Below are 24,232 nucleotides of genomic sequence, written 5' to 3' on the forward strand. Positions count from 1 at the left end.
TGCTAAGCGGGGTGGGATGTGTTTGCAATGTCCAAAGAAAAACAAGCACTCAAGCACACAATAGAACAGTAGTTGAAAGTCCAACTTGTATTGAGTGATGGGCCGTTGAAAATGAATAGATCCAGTCCACAGAAGTTCAATTCTTCTTTTACTTCAAAATCAGAGTAACAGACAGAAAGATCCAAAACACCGCAGCCAACACGTGTTTCGTCCATCTGGACTTTTTCAAGGCTATAGAACAAAAAGTAACTGTGAGTTTTTAAATCTCCTCACAGATTCCATCACATCAAGTGTGTATTTAGATGTAGAGTGAATCTTTCCAGACGGTCCCAATCATGGACAGTACTTAATAGACAATGCCCAAATTCAGTGTATTCTTTTAGGATCAGGGAAAAGTATGTAGGTTTGACCTTGATAAGTCCGTTCGTCTATGGTGACTTGAGCCATAAATACAACATATCAACAGATGAATCACTGCTGCTCCTTGGATTGGACCCATTGCAAAGACCCACATCGCCTCCACTGCCTCTTTGGAACCACTGCTGCATGATGCATCATTGGCCCAACACCTTGCATTTCTCATCAATGGCATCCTCTAAGACGATGCTGTACTATGCATATCAGCCTCGCCTCTCCTCTCCTCGGAACCGATGCATCGTTCCGAGTGTGCAATGCCGGACTTCGCATCGCAAGTCCTTGTCATTGGGATCCTTAATGATGATGCAGGACCTCACATCGCAGCCTTGTTGCATCTCAGAACCGACGCATTGCTTTGGCTGAGCAATGCATCTTGGAAGCAGATCCTCTCAACTCCCTGCAATCCACAATTTAATGTACTTTGTTCAGTGGGCCTTACTGAGTACCTGTAGCCGGCTCACACTCCATTGCGGTTGGGCTGAACTTGTGATTTTGTCCTGGTCTGGCGTGACCAGATGTCTACAGTTGGTGCTTTGTGCATTTGGTGCTACTCACTAAAAGCTTTGAAATTGCATATCTCTAGTTCTACTGATTGGATTTTGTTGTTTTGGCTCTATTGTTCTAATATAGGATTCCTTTTGTGTGGTGTTTTTTACTTTGTTACTGGAGTGTTGCACAAATACTTTACACATTGACTCTAAGTTATGCCTTATTGCTCTGTGTTAAGGTATGAGAGGGTAAAGCACAGGTTCATTTAGGGTTGACTTGTGCCTCACCCTGACAAGGATTGCTGTTGCTGCTTGACCTGGTTTCACACCCCAGTCAACCAACAACTACCGTTCCTTACATTGGTGATCAGTGCTGAAGTTTAGGACTTATACTTATGCAGTGCCATACAGTGATTTTGTGTACAGTATCATCCAATTTCTAAGATTAATTCCAATTTGAAATTCTCCATAATTGGCCATTTTGCTTTTTCTAAATTCTCTCCCTGAGTGTTGTGCCTGAAACCACACTTGCAAAAATTGAGTTTGAGCTGGCCAACGTGGATGCCTACACTATGGCCCTGCTCAAGGAATGCTGCAGCAGAGGGGACTCCCAGCAAAGACCATCATCAGGAAGGTCCAAAAGGCGCTGAGGGACTGGGCGGAAGCTCACTAGCTATTGGTTGAAGCTACAGAGGGAGATGATGAGATAGAAGGGCCTGGAGAAGACCTTCCTATGATGCCTCCTGCAGTTCTATGGGTTTAACCCTGAAGTACAGCTGCCTGCCAGGGCAAAGGGCAGTGTGTCTTCATGCAGCCTGTCCACAGAGGAGCTGGTGAAAAAGGAAGGCACACAGGGAGTTCAGATTGCAGATGGCCCATTTAAGGATGAAGTTAAAGAAACTGGCTATGGATGCAGAGGAAAAGAAACTGTCCTTGGAGGCAAAGAAGGCTGAGGCAGAGAAGGCCTTAGAGGAAAATGAAATCTTGTTGGTTCATTAACTGAGTCTGAAGGAGCTGGACATCATGACTGTAAAGCAGTAATGGTGGTCCATATTCCCAAAGGTCTAGTGCCTGACTTTGTTGTGGAGAATGACATCGTCAAATGGTTTAAAGTGTATGAGGTGACTTTGCGGATGCACAGGATTCCTGAGGAAGATTGGAAGGACTAGTCCCTGGAAACACATCCCAAGCGAGGGGAGGGATGGCCTACTGGCCCTAGATAAGTGTGACAGGATAAGGTATCTCCCCATGAAGGACTCACTTGTCAGGAAGTATGGCGTCACCCCAGAGAAGTACAAGGGGAAGTATAGGGACAGCCAGGAGCTGACCCAGCAGTTCTGGGTGGATTTTGTGTATTCCTTTTGCAAGGCACTGGATGGTTGGGGGAAGGGCAATGAGGTGACTGATTACAAAGGGCGGTACGATCTGTTTGAAGGAGAGCACATGTTCAGTAATTGTTTTTCAGACCTGCAGCAACACTTAATTGATAGTAAAATAACTGCTCCCAGAGAGTTTGCTAAGGAGGCGTATTGGTAGCTCAGCACCAGGGCCCAAAAGAAGGTATCTGGGGGGGGGGGTCACCACAAGGGTTCTAAGGGTCTGGTCTACCAATCTCCACCTGAGCAGAAAAAGAAGTGGTTCCCTGATATAGTAAGTAAACGGGGAAGGCACCCTCTACGTGCTATGACTGTCAACAGATTGGGCACTACAAAGGGCATACCAAGTGGGCACAGCCCCCCACTGGTGTGCAGACAGCTGGGTTGTATAGTGTAGCGCTTGCAGAGGAGATTGTCCAAGATAGTGTGTGGGATAGACCAAAGGTTATTCTAGTGTCCTTGGGTGACAGGGAGATGGTGCAGAGAACTCACATACCTAGTAACATTAGGGAATACAGGCAGTGGGTCATCATCAATGGGCAGAGGGGGGAGCTCTGAGACACATTGGAGCCAGTATGATAACTATCAGATGTCATCCGATGACCTCGAAGGAGGTAGTCCCTAATGCATTCCAACAAGTTGTTGCAGCCAACAACCTCAAAAGTCATTACTCAGTATCTCTGGTTCCCTTTGAGTGGAGGGGACCTCAGGTTTCTTGAGGGCAGCTGTGATTCTACCCATACCTGTGGATTGTCTGCTAGGCAATGACCTAGAGCACACCATTTGGAAAGTGGTGGAGCTCAAGTCACACTTGGACATGTTAGGGTTGCCTTAGTGGGTGCGCCTGACCACACGGTCCATGGTCACCCAGGAGGGTAGTCAGGAAAACCTGAAGACTGGAAGAATTGCGCAGGGGGCCTGCCAAAAAGAAGAGCAGGGGATATGGGAAACCCACTTCTGAAACTCCCACGGTACTGGAGGAGGCTGAGACTGAGGGTGACGCCATGGAACATACAAGGGAGAACATTGTTACCCTGGCAAACCTACCTGAGCTGACCTTATGGTAGCATGAAGGGTGTCCCACCAGGGAGGAGTTCTGCAAGGCGCAGACAGAGTGCCCTACTCTTGAGGGCGTACGGGGGGTATGCTGAGACCCAGGCAGCTGGTGACACATTTGGTGATCACCTGATTTACTGGGAGAATGGTTTCCTATATAGTGAGCCTAAGGTGCCTGAGCCTGGTGCAACCCGTGTGTTGGTGGCCCCCTAGTGCTACAGGACCTTCCTCCTGGTGCTTGCTCATGATGTACCCCTGACAGGTCATCTAGGGCAGTACAAGACCACTTGAAAGACTTGTCACCCACTTTTATTGGCCCCGAATGATGATGGCCTCAGATGCATTCTGCAGATCATGCCCTACCTGCAAGCCAGTGGTAAGTCAGGAGGGAAGTGTAAGGCTCACCTGCAGCCATTCCCTGTCATTTGAGCAGTGGGGTATCAACGTTGTTTGGCCTTTGGACTACAAGGCAGCCCTTGGCAACAGGTTCATCCTGGTCTTGGTGGACCATGTCACCCGGTACACGGAGGCTATATCTCTGAGATCACTGACGGCACCTGCCGTGGCCAGGGCACTGATGGGGATCTTTACCCATCTGGGGTTCCCCAAGGAGGTGGCATCATACCTTGGTACCAACTTCATGTCGCCATACATGAAGTCCTTGTGGAAGGAGTGTGGGGTGACCTACAATTTCTCCATTCTTTACCACCCCCAAATTAACGGGCTTGTTGAAAGGTTCAACAAGACCATCAACGGCATGATCATGGGCCTATCAGAGCCCTTTAGGTGGAAGTGGGACGTGCTCTTGTCATGCCTTTTGTTTGCTAACAGGGAGGTACCACAGATGGGGTTTGGCTTTAGCCCCTTCTAACTTCTGTCCAGGAACCCTGAGAGAGGACCGTTCAGTCTGGTGAATTAGGGCTGGAAGAAAGCTCCCAAGATGACCCCCCAGGATGTGGCCGGCTACATGCTGGCTCTCCGTACAAATATGGAGTGCTTCTGGAAGAAAGTCAGAGAGAATCAAGAAACCAGCCAGGTGGTATGACCAGAAGGCCACTCTGGTCGAGTTTCAGCTTGGTCAAAAGGTGTGGGTGATGTGGCATGTGGAGCCCAGGACCCTGCAGGACCACAGGTCTGGGCCATATAAGGTAAGAGTGTAGGCGAGGAGACAAACGTTTCAAAGATAAAATACGTTTGCAAATAATTATGCAAAGTACAGATCATTTAGCTAATACTAACCCAAGGAAATAATGAAACACCACCCCCTGGCCACGGAGATAGTAGGAGGTCCCCCGAGATAGATTCAAGGAACAAAGATTGCAGGAATACTGATGCAGGATAGGAATTAGGAAACAGGTAGGTCTCAGCAAACCGACGGACAGCGACGATCTCCCTCTAAGCTTCTGCCAACGACACACTAACCACACCCCCTGGAGCACCCCAGTTATACCGTAAAACCTACATGTCCAACCCACGATAGTTGAAACATTTGCAAAAACTCAGTCTCTCATTGGTTGATTCGGGGGGTGTCACACCACCATAGTCACGATCGTATTTTTCTACCATTCTTTGTTTTACACAAGTTACACTACGTTATCCACGTCCGATGATTTCATATTTCCTCTAGAAAACATGTTTCGGTTTAATACACATTCATTGTTCTCAGTAGGCGCTTTCTACGGAAGAAGTTTGTACATTTCTTTTGCTTCTCATGACCATTCTTCCGTCTCTTGGCAGACATACAACAGCCTTGCAAAGGTTACTAGCTTCAGCCACCGCGATTTCTCTCTCAAAACTCGATTTTTGGGCATTTTAATGAGTTTCTCCCGTTAACCCGTTATTGTCATGCAGAATCTAGGCCCATGTGTTTTTCTATAATAAATGGAACACAAACATTATTAATTTCACAAAAAATATGTTCTCACTGTTGACCACCCACCATTGCACTATCCCATGTTAAATCCTTAGCAAAAGCATTAATGTGCAAAAAGCAGCATTATTTTATTTTACTTTAGAAGCAGAACGCAAAAGTGCGGCCTAGTCTAACATGCATTAGTCTCGTATTATTGCACGCATGTGCAAAGCATTTTCCCATTGTGTTCGTGTTGGTGCATATTAAACACACAGCACACTGTTAGCAAATGTTACTGGGGTGTTAATTTGAGCAGGTTTTATTTTCTCAAATCCCTGCTCCATCATGTGCATCCAATGTTGGATCCTTGGCATTTTTAAAGCAGGGAGCATTAATTACTTTCCAGAAATCTCTGATATTGCCAGACCTGGCCGCCTGCTCAAGACCTTCCCAGACCTCTTCCCTCATATCCCTTTCTCTTTTCCTTCTGGCTGACTTATAGTCACTACGTAGCGATCTTATTTGTGCAGGATTTCTAGGATGGATTTTCAGGGCTTTAGTGAGTGCTTTTACGGATTTGGAACAAGGGTAATCAAACCAGCACTTGGATGATAAACTATTTGCCAGTTTGTAGCGAGTAAGGGCCTCTTTTACTTTCCCTATAAGGTCTCTAAACTGTAATACTAATAATGGTGTCTGAGTCTCTTGATCCAAGCAATTAAAGATGTCATCCAATATGTTCGCTATAATCCCTGGGACCAATTTCCGCTTCTCAATTTGAGCCCATTTTAATTGATACCCATTTTTTCTTGATAAGGTTAGGTTTGCTACTTCCTGCCGCTGCTTCACTTCCATTCTTGCCAAGCTTAGGCGTATACTTAAAATGGCGTAGTCACTAAGGGCCTCATGTAGGTAAATAAATTTTACCGGTTCATAAATACCGAGCCGTACCGAATCGGTAAATTAGAACCGGTAAGTTATATGTAGGTAAAAATTCGGTAACAGTTACCGATTCGGTAACATTCGGTAAATACGAATCGGAAGTCACCGAATCGGTAAATACCGAGGTGGTATCCACCGAATCGGTAAATACCGAGGTGGTATCCACCGAATCGGTAAATACCGAGGTGGTATTTAGCGAATCGGAAAATACCGAGGACACTATCACCTTCCCTTAACTAAGTAGCCAATATCACAATCATGTCATTATAGAAGGTCTCTCAGGCTTGAATAGGGGACCCCATACCTCAAAGATCAGCTTAGTGAAATCACATCACAGGAGCATCAGGAGTCTCCTCGCAGGAAGGCTCGTCTTCGGTCTGAATAATAAACATGACGTCTGAGATATGAAAAGCACCAACTGTCAGGTATGTGCAGCTGCGCGTGTGCCATGGCTAAATCGTGGGTCGAACAACCTAGAGTGGAAAACAAGCATTGTGTAAAATTCCAGACTGTGTGTCACAGCATGTACAGACCAAGGTCGCTGCGCAGAGCTTGGGATGGGAACAACAGAATGCACTCGTCTGAAGGAAGTCTCGAGTCAGCAGTTTATTCAAGAAAGAACATGTAAACGCAGTGTCGTGTGCAAAGACACAAATATGGCTACATAACATTCAACGTGGTAATGCCAACTGAACAATGCATGTACGTATTCAGGGAGAACTCACTACACGCCCCCTTGAGCGAAGCAATATGTAATAGGCACGACAAGAGAGAACGCAGAGTTCAGTTTCGTCAGAGCAGAACAGGGCGTAACCAATGCAGCGCCAAAGTCCTACAGTCCAATTAATTGCAGCATACAATTCCAAAAACACAATGCAAGTATAGTAAAAAACTCAAGCAGACCATCAGGAAGAGAAAAACGAGAACTAAAAGAAATAAATGTTGCGCCAGGGTGCTGTCCAGTAGCACAGGCGCAATGGACGACAATCCAGTTAATCCATGAATGTATAGGCAGCATATGTGGCCACGGCTTCCAACAAGCAATCGTTTTCAGGGCCACTAAAAGTCTCAGCCATCCAATTGAGTAAAGAAAAGGAACATACGTGTTCTCCAACCAACGGAGCCTCTAGCACAATCAGAGGGCACCCGGAATGTTCCTCCAAATAGCTCATGGACAAGAAGTCGTAGGCTGCCGCTGAGATGTCCCAATTACCCAGGATACCATGCGCCGCTCCACACGCCATGATCCGGACACCAGAACAGGACAACTCGTGAGACACTAAGGGCCTCATCAGTCGATCGAAATCCGGCACCGGAGACACCATGTTGGTCAAGCACAAATCCAGAGGCCATTCAAAGGGACAATCCAGGCAGTGCAATACAGGTTGTACGCAGGTGAAGTAGGAATACCTGAAGGATAATCCATAAGCCAGGCTCAAAGTCGCCAATGGCAAAGTACCATAGAAGTCAAGCATCCTATCACGAAGAAGATGCAGACGGGACAGGTGCTCGTGTGGCACAGAAGGAGCAGCCATTCCGTAGTATGAAAAGTAAAAGCAGCACACCTGCCACCAGCGCCAGAAGCAGCGGAACACCTCCAAAGATGCTCGAGAACAGTGAATGAACAAATGCCGGAATTACACCACAAATTGTTTGGAAAGAGGTCACGAGACCCGAGCCCCACATGTTAGAAAAAATTGAGCCAGGCCGGTCGTGGACGAGGCATTGATAATACTTTGGATCAAAGAGCCGAAATGCAGGGGGAGGTCAGTATTCAGAGGCGCCTGTTCCTCAGTGCGCGTAGTAGCAACGTGAAGGACAAATATTTTAACGAGAGGAAGTCAAAGGCACCTCTTTGTGGGACAATGGCGCTCTATTCTGCTCAACTTGTTGGACTCTGCTTTCAAGGTTGGAATCGAAGGCCAGATGGAAACATCCCGCCGCCCATGCGGGGGTGGAAAAAGAACAGTATTGCAGCAGACAACTTCATGCGAGACAGTTATGTACGGGATTACCACTCACATCCCGCAGCAAACTTCATTAATCATTATTAAATGAATACCGTTTGCAAGCAAAGTGAAAGAAGGTGTAATCACAGGCACTGGGATACCTCGTAGGACGCACGCCAAAATCGGGGCTTGTACATTGCATGCGCCGTGTACTTGCATGTGCCTATTGTCTCATGTATGAATCCTAGAAGTGAGAGTGCTAGAGCTAATATCTATAACGGCTTAGGCCTTCTCCATGTTTGCTTGGTCAATGGCTCTCAGTCTGGAAGCCGCATCACTGTGCGGCAACTTGCAGACCTCGTTGTAAATAGCATACGCGCACCTTTTGGTTCTGCCACCCACGGGACCATTCACAATATCATTCCATTCGGTATGCACATTGATGGAGTGGGTGGACTTCCTGATCCTGTAGATGTGCTCTGTGTCAGCTGGTGGACAGAGTGGGATGTGTGTCCCATCAATGCAGCCAATATAATGGGGGAAGTAATTCCTGAAGGTACGGGACAGGCAACTCTGGGATACACCACCCACCGCAGCTGTCACCACCTGAGAAATGCCGGATGCCAGCAGATGTGGGCTGCAGAGCACCTGCACATGTGGGGGTATGGCGTGCGCCCTTCTCATTGGCTGGTCCAGGAGTGGGTGCGGGTCCCTGATTGAGTCCATGATGGTTTCGGGGTGTAGCCTGTACCTCTCATGTATCTCTGCATCAGTCAGCTGGAATAGTGTGATGCGCTGTCTGTGGATGCGTTCCTTCCGTCGCCAAACCCTCAGTCCTGCTGCCTCTAGACGTAGGCGCATTGCAATGACGTACATAGCTGCCAGGGTGTCCACGCTGTTGCATTTTGGGATTGCTTAGCTGCACTGTTGTTGGTTACCACCTGCTTTCAATCCGTGTTAATTACCGACTCTTATTTACCGATTTTCTTGGATTTCTTAATTACCGAGTGCTCCTACATGTCATTTTCACTTTTTACCACTTCATATTTACCACTTCATATTTACCGATTCGTTAATTATGTATTCGGTATATATGAATCGGTATTTACCGCCTCATATTTACCGAAAAGTGGTTTTTGGTCTCCTACATCTCACTTGTCTGAATACCGGTCGGTAACGGAATATTTACCGAAATTGGGCCGTTACCGACCGGTATTTCGCTACCTACATGAGGCCCTAAAGCTTGTAAATAAATTGTCTACGTGAGACACCTTTTCATCAAAAGGGGTGTAGGCTGAAATAAAATCAATAGTGGATTCATAGTTATTCCGTCTGAATGTTTTCCCCACTAGTTCCCAGAAGTTTCTCTGATACAAATTGAGGAAAATGTGTTTTTAGCCAATGTTTGACGTTTGCAAGAGCTTATGGTAAGAAAACCTGGTGAGAGCTACACAAGTCATTCAACTCTGGACTCCCCCGAGTGTCTAGTTTCCAGAACTGTGTCATTTTGGTGGGTTTCATTAAGTGCCAGTTGAGCTAGGGCCCAAAATCCCAGTTACCCAAACTGAAAATGAATTGGTGGGTTTTGAGTGGAAAAAAGAATGAGCTGTCTATATTGCGTTTTACGCCCTTTCCTGTCGAAGGTATCTAGGCCCACCCGCAAGTATGCTGTAGGCAAGCAGGGATGGTGAGTGGTAGGAAATGTGTGACTCCCCACAGATTCCAGAATGTTCCCTGACATAAAGGTGATACAAATGTGTGCTTTTAGCCAAAGTTTGAGTTTTGGAACTCTCCTGCAAAATAAAACCTTCTGAAAACCATCCAAGTCATCCCCTGACGCCCCTGTGTGTCTAGTTTTCAGAAATATCTGTGTATGGTTGGGGTCCTTATGTGGCAGCTGAACTAGGGCCCAATTTGTGCATCTATTTACATTGTAAAAAAGCCTGGATTCTGCTGGTTGAAATATGATGTCCCTAGATTGGATTTTGGGCCTTTTCTGTCACAGGCGCTAGGACCAGCCGCACAAGTTGGGTACTCTTTTTATCAGGAATATGTGGGAATACAATATTGCTGTCTTGCAGGAGACCCGGGACACTACCCCCGTTACAGTTGATGGTTATGCCTGTTACTCAATTCAAGCAATTGCTTCCCCACTGTGGAGAGCGGTGGGTGGTCTTACAGTTTGGGTCCGTTCAAACTTATGTGTGGATGTCAAACCAATTGACACTGGTTCTGGTCTTTTCAGGTTCTGCAGTTTCAGGACAGACTTATGTGTTTTGCATTTTATATGGTTAACTTTTACAACAAAGATTTTGTTCACCTGAAGTGTCCACTTCTTGTTCATTTGTTTGATTTTCTTTGTAATTTGTTACCTCCTACAAGTAGTCGAACAGCGCAACCGCCGCACGTGCTGTGCTGAGATTTTGATGCCAAGCTGGGCGACCCAAGCTGGGAGAGCTGAACCCTTCGGATGGGGATGCTCTGACAGTAATTCGAGATGAGGGGGTGGAGAACTGGCTAGTTACTTAGCAATTTATATAAATACAATGGTTCTGCCGACAGAACCATTGTATTTATACAATACGCCCACCCAGGTTCTGAGGGACACCGGGTCACTCCATTATTTTTGCTCTAGTTACTTAGCAATGCATGACTTAATACATATGGTCGAAGTATTTTCTGAGGCTGTGTTTCAATTACCTACCTATATGGTCGACCATCTATTATTGATTACATCTTTGTGACCAGAAACCTCTCATATTTCTTTAGTAGCAGGGGGTTGTGTTACAGGAATGGGGCGACCATAAATCTCTGCTATGGGATTTTTCCCCTTAAATAGGACTCAGCCCACCCCTGCATTCTACCAGTACATCACTCTGGTGATGGTCTTAAGTTGATCTGGAGACTTAGCAATCCCTCAGATGCTTTAGCATCCCTTATGATTCTGCACCAATGATTTTTTCTTGACTGTTTGGCAGAAAACTGTGGTGACCCCATGTTGTTATCTTACAATAGCTTAATTTTGGCTCTAAAACAGTTTCTTTTAAAAACCTTTTGTGCCAATGCGAATGTATAAAGTTGGTTTGAATAGTTTTGTTCGCTGGCTAATCGTAATTTAAGTTGGGTTTTATCCACTATTCCTAGAGTGCAAACTGATGTAGTGGAGGCCTGTTTGGCCTATAAACATGCCCTCAAAAAACAGGTAGGGAGCTTTGCATAAAAGCAATTGGGAGGTGCTAGAGACAACAGTAGGAGGGTATAATAGCAGTATTTTCTGGAACACAGTAAAGAGCAATAGGACCAGAAACACACGTGTTAGCTCCTGCTCCATTGTAAGATCCTGGGGGCGGATTGGGTTGCACATTTTCCTGCCAACTTCTATCTAGAAAAGAATGCAGAACTTGAACTCTCCCTACGAAAAAAGCTATCATGGTCTTTGCCATTTAATTTATTACTGTCTGGGATGGAGTTAGTCTTATGTCAGTGCACAGGTGGGAAAGTGCCCGGACCAGATGGGATTCCTTTTGATCTCCTAAATTGTAACATAGAGTTATGGGGCCCGATGAATACTAACATTTGTAATAGCTCACTAAACACGGATATCCCCCAATCTTGGTCCTTATCGACCATAGTGCCCATTTTCAAAAAAGGAGATCGCATGGCCCCTAAATGTTACAGACCAATCTCTCTCATAGATAGCACAGTTCAAATCATTACAAGAGTAATATATAATTATGGGCTGAAGCGCTTAACATTCTTTTGCTCTTCCAGTATGGGTTTGATCATAAACAAATACACCATGGCAAAGCGTTGACCCTTGTATCTAGGGTATATGGACCTGTCCACGGCCTTCGACTCAATGAACAGGGCAAAATTGTGGTTAAGGCTGCTGGAACTTGAGGCCCCCCTGGTCAACTTTTTATATTGTATGCATGTGGATTTGAAAGTCAAGGTGCGAATTAGCCCGAAAGGTGACATGTCAACTGAGTTTTTTTTTAAACGTGGAGTGCGCCAAGGGTGCATACTGGCCCCTTTACTTTTCATTCTATATATAAATGACCTTTGCCTTTACCTGACATCCAGCCTTGTCAATACCCCTAGAATCGCTGGTGTTCAGGTACCCGCGTTGCTATTTGCGGTAGGTGAAGTTCTATAAACTTGCACACCTAAAGCTTTACTTGTGCTAGTGGACCATTTCGTGCTCTTCATCAATAACTTAGATTTGACCACGAATTACTGCTAGTCACAAATCATGGCATTTGGGCCTGGCAAACGTACATTAAGTAGACTTATCATTAATGGGCAGTCTTTGGTTGGTGTTAAAGAATTTAGTTACCTGGCACTCATATTTAACTCTGCAGGTACCTGGCACCCGCAGGTGACTTCCTGTGGCTTGAAGCTCAGTAGTTCAGCAGGAGCTGTTTTTAATCTCTCTGGCCCCTCACTCAAAGGTGAAATTTCTCCTTTGTTAAAAGCGTACAATGCTCAATGCATCCCTAGAGCAGTGTATGGAGCAGGGGTTTGGGGCTATCACCATCCCTCTTTACTTCAGTTGGAACAAAACTGAATTTGTCGTAGGCCTTTACATCTCCCTCCTTTACATCTCTCTCCTTCAAGCTATGTGGACCCTACTGCTTTGGATTAGCATATTGGAGAATCCCCATGCCCAGCTATGCAGGGATATTACTATGGATTGTCTCAGCTTTGACAGAGGATGCGTTATACAACGGGAGAGTTATATATCTAATACCTTGAAGCTCCTGTTGTTGTCCTCACTTTTTTTCTTACAACTATAAAGTAATAAGATAAATCATTGGCTAAGTGCTTATTTCTTCAGCTTTGTGAAGAGAGGATATCTGCATTTGAGAGCACAAAAAGCACAGTGTTGTAGTGAGGATATGGATTCACTGCGTACATTGCTAAATTAGAATAAGTTAGTATAAGCTTGGCTGCCATGTTGCCGCTTTTGCACACGTTTCTACATGTCTTGTTTTCACACATCCTCTTCTTGTGCCCGCTCACATGGGAACCGTCTACCTTTCACTTTGCTTGTAGTACTCTTTGGGCTTCGTCTGCACAGCATGTTCAAGGTCAAAAAACAATGTCCTCTGTTGATCTTCTTTGGTAAGTCCCACTTATGGCATTGCAGGCATGTTAGGCACTTGAAGAAAATCTTTCGGAAGAGAAGAACTGTGTTTGTCCGGAGATGTAAACCCTTGCATCTAAACCTGGAGGTATGGGGTCCCCCTGACAAAGCCCAGAGGTCTTCTATAATTATTATAAACTAGTTCCCAGCACGGGGAGAGTGGCAAGGCACAGTAGGCCTTTTTCACACTAGCTTAATATAATGCTATCCCCGTTCGTTTTTTATGGAATTGTAACAATGCCCACTATCTTGAGTTTATGCATATTGCTGCTAGCATTGGCTCGTGTAATGCATCATAGACCACGTTAGTTAAAATAACCATTTTAAACTATACTGTGTCTCTGATTACTCACGTTGTGAACAAGTATGAGTGAGTTGGCGAAAGAGTGTTTTTGCTCCCGCGATTACTGAGAGAATCTGAGTAACATGTTCTAAGATTTCTAATCATTGGTAGCTTCGTTATAGTCCGTAGAACAAATGAGACACTGTAGCTAGTCGGATAAGGGGTTCCGTGCACTAAGGTGGGTTGTTGGTACACCACTATGCACCGAGGTCCTGGTTTCCTGCACGTAGTTCTGTATATGTGCAGAATCCCTGCAACAGTGTTACTTGATACTTGATGATATGTGTCTCTCCTCTGCTGAGCCAGTTTTTTTTTACCTTGATTTTGAATTTACTCATTGGGAACTGGTGCCACAAGCTGGAACTAGGATGAAAGCACAAACATTCAGAAGACATAAGCTACCTCTTAGAAAAACGTCAAATTTGTGGTATTCTTTTCAATCAACTCTGTTAGTACCTGAAAGCTCAGAATGTGATGATATTAGCACAGCACCTTGTGCATCACTTTCCCCACCTTTACCCCAAAAACTAAACTATGGCCATATTTTAGCCATTTTCTCAGTCCCATTCTTGGCAATCAACAAACCCTGGGCAGCTGTAGAAATGTATGATGTTTCCTAAAATAAGGTTGCAAGTTTGGCATGGATACATTATGTGGATAAAAGGTTCTGGAGGTGCATGTGCAAAGTACCCCAAATAGCCAAAAAAGGGTTCAGCACTTGAGTAGAAACGCCTCAGCAGTTGTGGGGGTAATGGGTGTAACAGAGTTAAGGATGCTGATTTCAGATTGTTGGTTCATCTCTGCAATGGATGCATTATTGTGAGCCGACGAGGCAGAGTTGAGAGCGTTCAGGGAGGATGTCAAGGGTCGAGTATTAAAATCTTTTTTGATTTTTGGAGTTTTATCTATTGAAAAAAAAAAAAGACTGGCTGGAACCAGGGTCCTGCGCAGGCTGTATCTATATTACTGGCTTTTGTCAGTAGGAAACGTTTGACTATTGCAGCTGTCTAGCCTGTTGGTGAGACATGAACTACGACCTGAACTAATGGAGGCTGGTAGTGTATCATGGCAGGTTTATACACCAATGCATCATTGTCAGAATAGGAGCATCTCCATTTGAGGTCGTGTGATTTGCAGTGGTGTTTCTTTGTGTACAATGGGACGGAGAGAGCTGATGAGGTTTAACAGGGGCGATGGCATTAAGTCCCTGAGTGATCCAGCTGTTAATGTTTACAGCTGCTGATTAAACATCTGAACTGAGGCCCATGGGTGCTTTTTAAGAGAATTCAGGAAGTTTGAGTAATAGACTTTGGCCCAAGGGCGCAATTTATTATAAGATTTACCCATCGTCTTAGCGGTTAACATTGTGGTGTATCATCTCTCAGAAGAAGGCTTCTGAAGCAATGGTACAGGCACTTCAGTGAACAGTGGCAACACTTTGTTAGCTGTTTTGTGCATTGTGCGTTGTTACTGGGTCAAACACAAACATATTGACCAATGTTTAAAAGCGGTGTGTAGCTGTGAACAGCAATTGCTTCCTATCAGTTTTTGTGTGGAGGGGGAGGGGGTTAGATGGCACTCTCTTTTTATATAATTGTCTGAACAGTTGCACCTGACAAAGGGAAACATATATTAATTGGCCGGAGCCGGAATGTGGATTGATTCCCCAGTGGGAGACCGGTTTTTGAAGGCTGAGAGTCGCTGCTGACTTTTTCACTTTCTCCGGCTCTCCCAGGCAATTAAAACAGGCATGAGAGAGACAACAGAGGAAGGAGAGAAAAGCAAAAGGCAGAAAAGGGGTGACAGAAACGAGAGAGGAAAGACAGAGAGACGGGAAAGAGATAAAAGGAATGAGAGAAGAGGAAGGGAGTTCGGACTGGTTCAAAATGTTTGCCATAAATGTCATAGATATCATAAATGATGTCATAGAACATGTCATGACTGATGCAATATGGGCTGTAATAAGCAGTGCATGTGGGGCACAGGTTATAGTTAGCTGGTGAATTTCTGTGGTTTTTCAAGTTAAAAATGTGAATGTTCAGTTTCAGTTTATTTATGTCTTTATTTCGATTAACAAAGAATCATAAAAGACAACGTGCTTCAATAGAACATGTAGCTTAGCACAGTACCACAAAGACCACTGTATACAAAAACAGTAAAGACCACTAAAATTACCTAAAAAATAAAAATAAAAGTTGCATACAGTATATTATCTCAGATTAACTGTAGAAACAGATTATACATCATATAAATAGCTAAAATCACAGACATTTTTTACAACCGGCGTAAAAGACAGTAAGCAAATTTGAACATAATACATTTGGATTACTGTTGACTATGACAATTTGATAAAATAGCTGATACAAAAAGGGGCAGAGACTATGTATTGCGGGAAAGGTTGTGTTAACAAGCCCTCAACTTTCTTGCTCGAATAACCCACAACCAGCTCAAAAATGTGGCCACTGCTATGACAATAGAGTCATCAGTGTTAGTTTTCAAAATCCTGAGAGCATCCAAGGCGACTCTAATGCCCATATTCTTACAAACGGGTTTCAGCCATGTGAGCCTAGGGGACCTATAGGCAGGGCATATAAAAAAAATGTGAGCTAGTGACTCAGTCTCGGCTGGAGAAAAAGGACAATTATCATCCGTAGGGGGGTCCCAGCTTTTAGTATACACTTTGACGGGAAGAGAACCCACCCTAAACTGATGATACAACTTTCTATCAGTTGGTCTTGTTATAATGTCCCAGTATGATTCTAATTTAGGCTTGTGTTTAAGGTCAATAAAGACCCGGGTCAAGGAGCTGCAATGGTGTTGTGTAAATTGCTGCAATCTAACCATACTCCAATAGGCAGCCTTCAAATCATTTTTAGCAGGAAAAACAGCGACTTCTGGGTCCTCCCACAGTTTACTCATCTCCATACTGATCAATGTATGCTTTAAATTCCTTATCCACGGTATTTTGGTTGTGGAACCCAATGCCCTGAATTCGGAAAAAGCTTGGGCATACGGAGTGAGCTCCGGAGTGGTCCAGAGTCTTCTCCAGAAAGCTACCGGTCTAAACCGTGCCTGGTTCATAATTGTATTACATCCCAAATCCAAATGTAAAGGCCACAGTGGGGTAGACTGCGGAAGGCCGATCACAGCTCTTAAAAATTTATTTTGAGCAGCAGCCAGGGAAGATAAATCGTTAAAACCCCAAAGTTCCGCCCCATAGAACACTGCTGAACCTACTTTAAGGTTGTATATTTTAAGTGCGGGTGCTATGGGCTTAGTCTTAGATAGCCTATTCTCTTTTAACAATGCTCCAGAAAGTTGGGATTGTTTGAGTGTCAACAGGTCTATCTGGGATTTTCAACTCAGTTACTTTCACAGTGTTAACCCCAAGTAGGTAAAGGTGTCAGTCTGTTCCAAGGGGACATTATTCATGTGTACCCTTCCCCTCATGGCCTTTGACTTATGGAACACCATGAACTTCGTTTTATCCACATTTACCTCAAGCTCATGCTCGCGGCAGAAAACCCTGAAGCGCTCCAAGGCAACCTGTAGGCCTTTTTGAGTCCTGGAGAGCAACAGGGTATCATCCGCGAACATGAGCAGCGGTATATTCATTCCTGCCAGAATAGGAGCATCAGTAGGCTGGGATATGAAATAGTGGACCACCCTGTTATTAAAAAGTGAAAACAGGGTTAGGGCCAGAACGCACCCTTGACGGACACCCTTAGTTACTGCAAATCTTTTGGTAACATTCCCCTGCTTCCCCCATCGGACCTGCGCAAAGTTTAATTCATGCAGTTTAACCAGGATACTAAGTAGTTCATTGGGCATACCCAAAGCCTGGAGGGCACTCCACAGTTTTGTGCGTGGGACTAGATCAAACGCGGTCTTAAGATCTACAAAGGTCGCATAGATCGTACCACCTCCAATAGCGACTACCTTCCAATACACAAGTACAAATCTAAACATTTAGTCAATGGTGCTTATATGGGGACGGAACCCTGTCTGTAATGGGGTCAAAATATCCATCTTTTCTATCCAAGCCTGTATTCTTACTAAAACAAGCCTTGGATGGAGTCGATTAGGCTTATTGGCCTATAGTTGCCTGGTAGAGAACGGTCGCCCTTCTTGTATATAGGCAGGATTTCAGCACCAGACCATGTTCCAGGAATTGGTGCACCACTAGCTACTGCATTTGCAAGGTATTTTACATAGGGAACCCAATGCTCTTGATCCCATACAAACAGGTCAGCCGGGATACAGTCTGGTCCTGGTGCCCGACCTTGTGGGATTGACTTTAACACATTTGCCACCTCTAAAAGGGTGAAGGATGCACTGGTATCAGGTACGAGTTGGTAGAAGGCAGGAACATTACAGCTAGTGGCTGAGAACTGAGCCTCGAAATGAGACACCCACACCTCTGGGGCGACATGGTTTACGGGTACTTGGGAAGTCGCTCCACTGCCCCATTTAACAAGGTGCCAGAAGTGGGTCATATTGTGCTCGTTGCTCGCTACAAGCAAATCATGCCATCGAGACTCTTCCCAGTCCTTCTTTGCCTGTTGCTGAGATGCCTTATACCTGAGTCTGGCTTTTCTTATGTCCCACATTACGTGTGATTTAATAGCCTTAGCCAATAACTTATATGCCTCCTTACAGGTTTTATTATACCAGGCTGCTGATTTGGTGGATAGGGCCCTTGTTTTTTTATTGGTTTTGATGAAAAACGTTTTAAGCTTCCCAAACAGCTCGTTGTGAACCTCTGGGATGATACGATTAACCTCCTCCTGGGAGTCGCATCCATGTAAAATAGAGAGTGAGTGTCCAACCAGGGATTTCATCTCGGCCACATCTCCCTCATTGTCCACCAACCTGGCCCATCTATCTCTCCTCAAGTCATTGGAAAGTGTAGCCTCCACTAGCCTCTCCTCGACAACCCTAGAACCATTGCCAGGTAGACCAGGAACCTTAAGGGTTAGGATTAGCAGATTATGGTCGCTTTCGATTCGCTCCTGAATCTCTATATCTAGAATGAGGGGCCAGATTTCAACATTAAGAAGTATATAGTCGATATGACTACTTCTAATTCCGTTGCTGAAAGTGTGGGTACCCTTGTTATCCGAGTGCGACCTCCCGTTGACTGCTCTGAGGCTCCTTTACAAACATAATCCTTTAAGCTGTAATGCAGCCTCAGTCCACTTTTTGATGGGGCATAGGTTTAATTGCGGGATATCTCATTGAGCATCCTCTTCCAAACTGAGATTTCCACCATAATGGTTGAGGGGCTCAAATGGGCAATTAAAATCGCCTGCTATTATCAAGTTACGGCCGCCCCCCTGGCTACCTAAGAATTTATCAAGTTCTGCAACTACTGTTGAAGCTCTACCCCCAGGCATCCCTCTGGCATAGATGTTAAATACCAGAGCATCATGCACATCAGCCTTCCTAACCCGCAAAACCAATATGTCTGGACTGTCAATATAGATTTCCTGGATCACAAATCCATCTGACTGCTTAACGCAACACATGAGTCCGCCAGATGGCCTGCCTTTCTGGCCCCCTAGCGCTGGTTTATAAAAATTAAGATATCCTGGGAAAAAGATGGTAGTCAATTAACCGGTTTCTTGAAAAGACCAGATATCATATTTGTCAATAAACACTGCCCAGTCGGTAGAGGTAGAGTTTGTTGACAATCCTGCTACATTCCAAGAGGAAAAAGACAACGAGGGCAGTACTTGCTGTATTACGGTGATGTTAGTTGGGTCAAACGGACCCATAGTGTTAGTCGTAACCACTTGCTTGTTAGGAGAGATATCATGTTGTTTATACACACCATAAATACAGGTATATTTGGCTAGGGAAATAGTGACAGAGTCCATAGGTGCCAACTCGATTGTTTTTATTGGCCCGGAACCACAAGCAGACCCTAGATCTACAAGGCTACAATCAGCGGTGCCAGAGTCTAAGACATCCCCACCACAAGAAGGCCCTATATGAGCTTGATCGAGAGTGCTCATAGCCAGCCTGGGTGATCCCCTGGCTCCCGAAGCTCCTGTTAAAATCAGGCCACCAGGGGCTTTAAGTCAGACTAACTCTTCCATGGAGGTTAAGGCATCAAAGCGATTACTAGTGGGGAGCAGGAAAGCAGGGAACTGGCGGAAAGAATGGCCACACGAGTTAAGTTCCCCCCTCCTCTCACTACGTCCAATGACCCTTTCTAATTTATAGAAGAAACCCAGTGGGACACATTTAATGACCACATCCTTCATGGAACAACTGCCCGCCCTCTCCAGTATATGCTGAACCAATCTTGGAGAACTAAAACTAAGGACCACGCAATCGCCAGGGAGATACTTGGGAGATTTTCCCACCCATGGAACTCGGCGAACCATCTTAAACTCGTGGAATAGGGGTTCCCTGATGCCTGTCCTAACACTCAGCAAATGAAGTGCCTTGTTTCTTAACGTAGACCAGTGCTCCCGCACACCAGGGGCAAGCACTGGAACATTAGTCAGAACAACTGTATAAGGAGTGGCTTCCGGTGGAAGATGGAGGAAAGGCTGGGTACTCAAGGGGTCAGAAAGAAGGGGCAGATGGACCTGATGACTACTTGGTCTGTCTACCTGCTTTTTAGGGGGGAATGTGGTATTTGTGATTTGAGACAAATTGTCCGGATGTGCAACCAGTGTTACAGGCCCAGACGAAGATATAAAGCAATTTGGATTGCTAACCGGGCCCCTATCAGCTTCCACTGGCCTTTCACTCAGATGTGTCATAACCCCTCCCACCGTTGTCCCATTGGTGCTGTTAGGAGGAAATTTAGAAATACCCAACTCTATTTTGTCTAGTCTTTTCTCAATCAGGGACAACTTCTTTAGTATGGGGTTGATCAGTGCCGATAAATTGGATTCAATCCTGGTCCAGAGATCTACCTCAATATTCGAATGGGAGGAATCACAACTTACCGCTGGGCGAGGCTGGCTGGTTGAAACATTACTAACCAGCGCACAACAAGTGCTAGCAGCAGGCTCCCCTTTGCGTTTCCCAGATCTTAAGGGCATATGGTTGGTTTTTGGTGGTCCTCTGGCTTTCCTCTTTTAGGACGGTGGTTCAACAACGGTGGCATGGCTAGACTTCTGACCATTAGGGATGGCCGGGGTAGTATTAGGGGAATTTACAGAATTTCCTGTGTTGGGGGTAGAAGGGATCGTATGACCAATGTGAGACGGGGATAGCGAACCACTAGGCTCAACTGAGGCTTCGATGATGATGTCTGGCTTACTACGGGGGTGAAGTGGAGAGGTTCCAAGAGTACTGCTGGGAGCTACTGGTTCTAATGATGACCTGCATTCGGTGACCTCAATTTCGTGCATTAACACTGTTTCTGCCCTAATAAGGAACGCATCAAGTGTCCCCACAACCCCCGCCCCTGCTATTGTTTTGCTTTTTTTCATAACGACTGTACACCACTAATTGAACTTGCCCTGGTCCCTTCTCCACCCCACTCTAACCAGCAGCTATAACGTCAAAGGGCTAGCCCGACCCGGCCTCCTCCCGACAATGGCAGTGCGTCCTTGCGCTACGTTCTTCAGCCCAGCACCTTAACCGAAGTACAGAGGCAGCGCAACCTCGCGCCGATTGGCAGGGATCCAGGCAGGGAGCGGGAAGTACGGCAGCTCCGCCACACGCTGCCACACGCTGCAATCCCACACGCTTCTCAGGATGAAAAACTAAACACAGGCATCGTGTCCTACTGCTAAGTTCATCATGCTGGAAACAAAAACGACAACTTTAAAAGTTACTCGCACCACAGAATGCGAGGAGACAAGGGAATCCCAGGATATCTTATGCTCAAGCAAGGCAGGAAAGGAACTGCACAGGGAGTCGTGGTCCGCAATGTTGTCACTTCAGGCACTCCCGGTTGGATATCAATTTGGCAGCCGCTGTGATCTGACAGAGCTTATCACCTACTGTTGATGTCGCCAAAGAAACTAAAGGAAAAATAAAGCAGGCTCCTTCAACAGTGCTAAAGCCCTGTCATGAAAAGAGAGCGAATGCTGTATCTCAACAGGAGTTACATCCACATCCACAGCCGACAGCCTGCAAAATGGCAGCTTCTCTGTAAAGTAGCGGGATTCCCAAACAGAGAAGAAGCGCTCAGTCCGGAGTGCGTGTAGGAAAATCTAAACTTTCCGAAGCAAGGAAGCCAGACAGTGACTGCTTGAAACGCGTGGTCTGCCTGACGTACCTGGGAATAGCTGGAGGCACGCTCTGAGCACCGAACCTTGCCTTGCGCCTCACGCCCGCGCCTCACGCCTCACGCTCCGGGCAACGGGTGTCTAGTGCCAACTTCAACTTGGCTAAATTCAAGGGGGCGATCGAGACAATCAGCGGAGGGGTTCGATTTGGGGCGGCCAGAGCGATTCTTCCAGTGTCTCGGCGTCTCCCGCTCTGCTTCTCTGGTAGCCGCTAGCTCTGGCTCATCCAAAAACCTGGACTGGAGTCCTTTTCCTGTCAGCTGTTTTCACTCTCCCATCAATCAGGGGAATTCTGTTCGTAATGCCACGACTTCTGCTGGTTTTTCTTAACCCGTAGCACGTCTGCTCACATACCCTTTTCTCCAGGCTGTAATTACTGGCTTCAATTTGCAGCTCCTCTCTGTGAATGTTATCACTGACATATTCACCTAACTATAACATTATTTTAACCTTTGTTTTTTTTAGTGAATTTCTTGGGTTTTAACATAAAGTAATATTTTATTACAATACGTAAAGCCAACCTCCTGCCTTTGGCCATGCGAGGCGGAGGTTGGCCACAGGGCCTTGCCTGTGTCCAGGCCCTGCAACAAACTCCCCACAGGCACCCAATCCCACGTTGCACACAGCCTTTCATTGCATGCAGAGTGGGGTTAGCTGCAGGGTCTGGCGGGCAGCCAGGCCCTACTTCTAACTCCCGACAGGCAACTACCCAGAGGCAACTTCTCGCAGACAGCCAATCCCATGCTGCACACAGCTTTTGGCCATGTGCAGAGGTGTGCTGGCCACAGTGCTTGGCCGGACGCCCGGCCCTGTGGCCAAACCCCCAGTAGGCTACTAACCCCACACCATGCACAGCCTTTGGTGTGTGCAGCATAGGATTGGCCTTCAGGTGGGGGACCGCTTCCCCTGAGGCAAAAGATATATATGAAGGAGAGGGGCATGCAGCCCTCTCCCATACCCTTAATTGGCCCTGGTGACCCCATCCCCTGGGCGGTTCCAATCAAAAGGGGAAGGAGCCATGCAGCTCCCCTCCTCCAGCTTCTTTATGCTCTGGGGACCCGATCCCCCAGGGCCCTATGTATTTTAAAGAGGAGGGGGGCCATGTGGTCCCCCTCACCTAGCCTCATTAGGCTCTGGGGGTCCCATCCCTCATGGTCGTATTATTTTTCAAACAGAAGGGAGACCATGTGTCCCCCTTCCTAAGCCTTATTAAGCCCTGGAAAGCCCATGCCCGAGGCCTTAAGTATTATAAAGGGAGGGACATGGCTCCTTCCTGGAGCCTCAGAAGGCCCTGGTTAATCATCTCACAAGGTTACATCCTTTTACAAGGAGATCGGCCGCGGCCCCCCCCCCCCTTCCTGAGCATCATTAGGCCCTGGGGATCACATCTCACAGGGTCACATTTTTTTTAAAGGGCAGGGGTGCTGCGTGGCCACCCAGCCTGAACCTTATTAGGCCCTGGGGACCACATCCCCCAGGACCTTAAGTATTTTAAAAAAGAAAGGGGGGGCACTGGCCATCTTCCCTGACCCTCAGTAGAGCCTGGGACCCCAGGATGGCTGTGTGACCCCCTCCCAGAGCCTCATTAAGCCAAGGTGACCCCATCCCCAAGGGACTTAACTATTTAAAAGTGGGTGGCCCATGTGGCTCACCCTCCCTGATCCTCATTAGGCCCTGGAGACCCTATTCCCCTGGGCTTTTTTTTAAGGTGTGGGAGCATGTGGTCCCCGTCTTGAGTTTTATGAGCTTCTGGTGACCCCATCCCTCAGGACCTTAACCATTTAAAGACAAGGGGGGCCATGTGGTCCCCACCCCGAGCGTGATTAGGCCCTCAGGAGCTGGGGTCCCCATCCCCCACAACCTTTTTTTTTATAAAGGGAAGGGGGCATGTGTCCCCCTAAGCCTAACTAGGCCCTGGAACTCTATTCCCCAGGACATTTTTTTAAGAAGAAGGGGGTTCCCCCCTTACTGATCCTCATTAGGCCCTGGGGATCCCACTCCCGAGGGCCTTAACTATTTTAAAGGGGAGTGGGCTTACATGCATCCCCTCCCTGAGCATCATTAGGGCCTGGGGACCCTATTCCCCAGGGTCTTTTTTCATAAAGGTGAGGAGGGCTGCATGGCCCCCATCCCTGAAATGTATTAGTCCCTGGGGACCCCACCTCCCAGGTACTTAACTATTTTATAGAGGAGGTGGGGCCACATGGCCCACCTCCCAGAGCCTCATTAGGCCCTGGAGACCCCATATCCCAGGGCTTTTATTTCACAAATGAGTGGGGGGGGGCATGCCCTCCACCTCCCCAAGCCTTATTAGGCCCTAGGGATCCCATCCCCCAGGTCCTTTGCTATTTTAAAGGGGAGGAGGACACGTGGCCCCCCACCCCGAGTCTCATTAGGCCCTGGGG

The sequence above is a fragment of the Triturus cristatus genome, chromosome 9, assembly GCF_964204655.1.
Source record: "Triturus cristatus chromosome 9, aTriCri1.1, whole genome shotgun sequence".
NCBI classification, from domain to species: domain Eukaryota; kingdom Metazoa; phylum Chordata; class Amphibia; order Caudata; family Salamandridae; genus Triturus; species Triturus cristatus.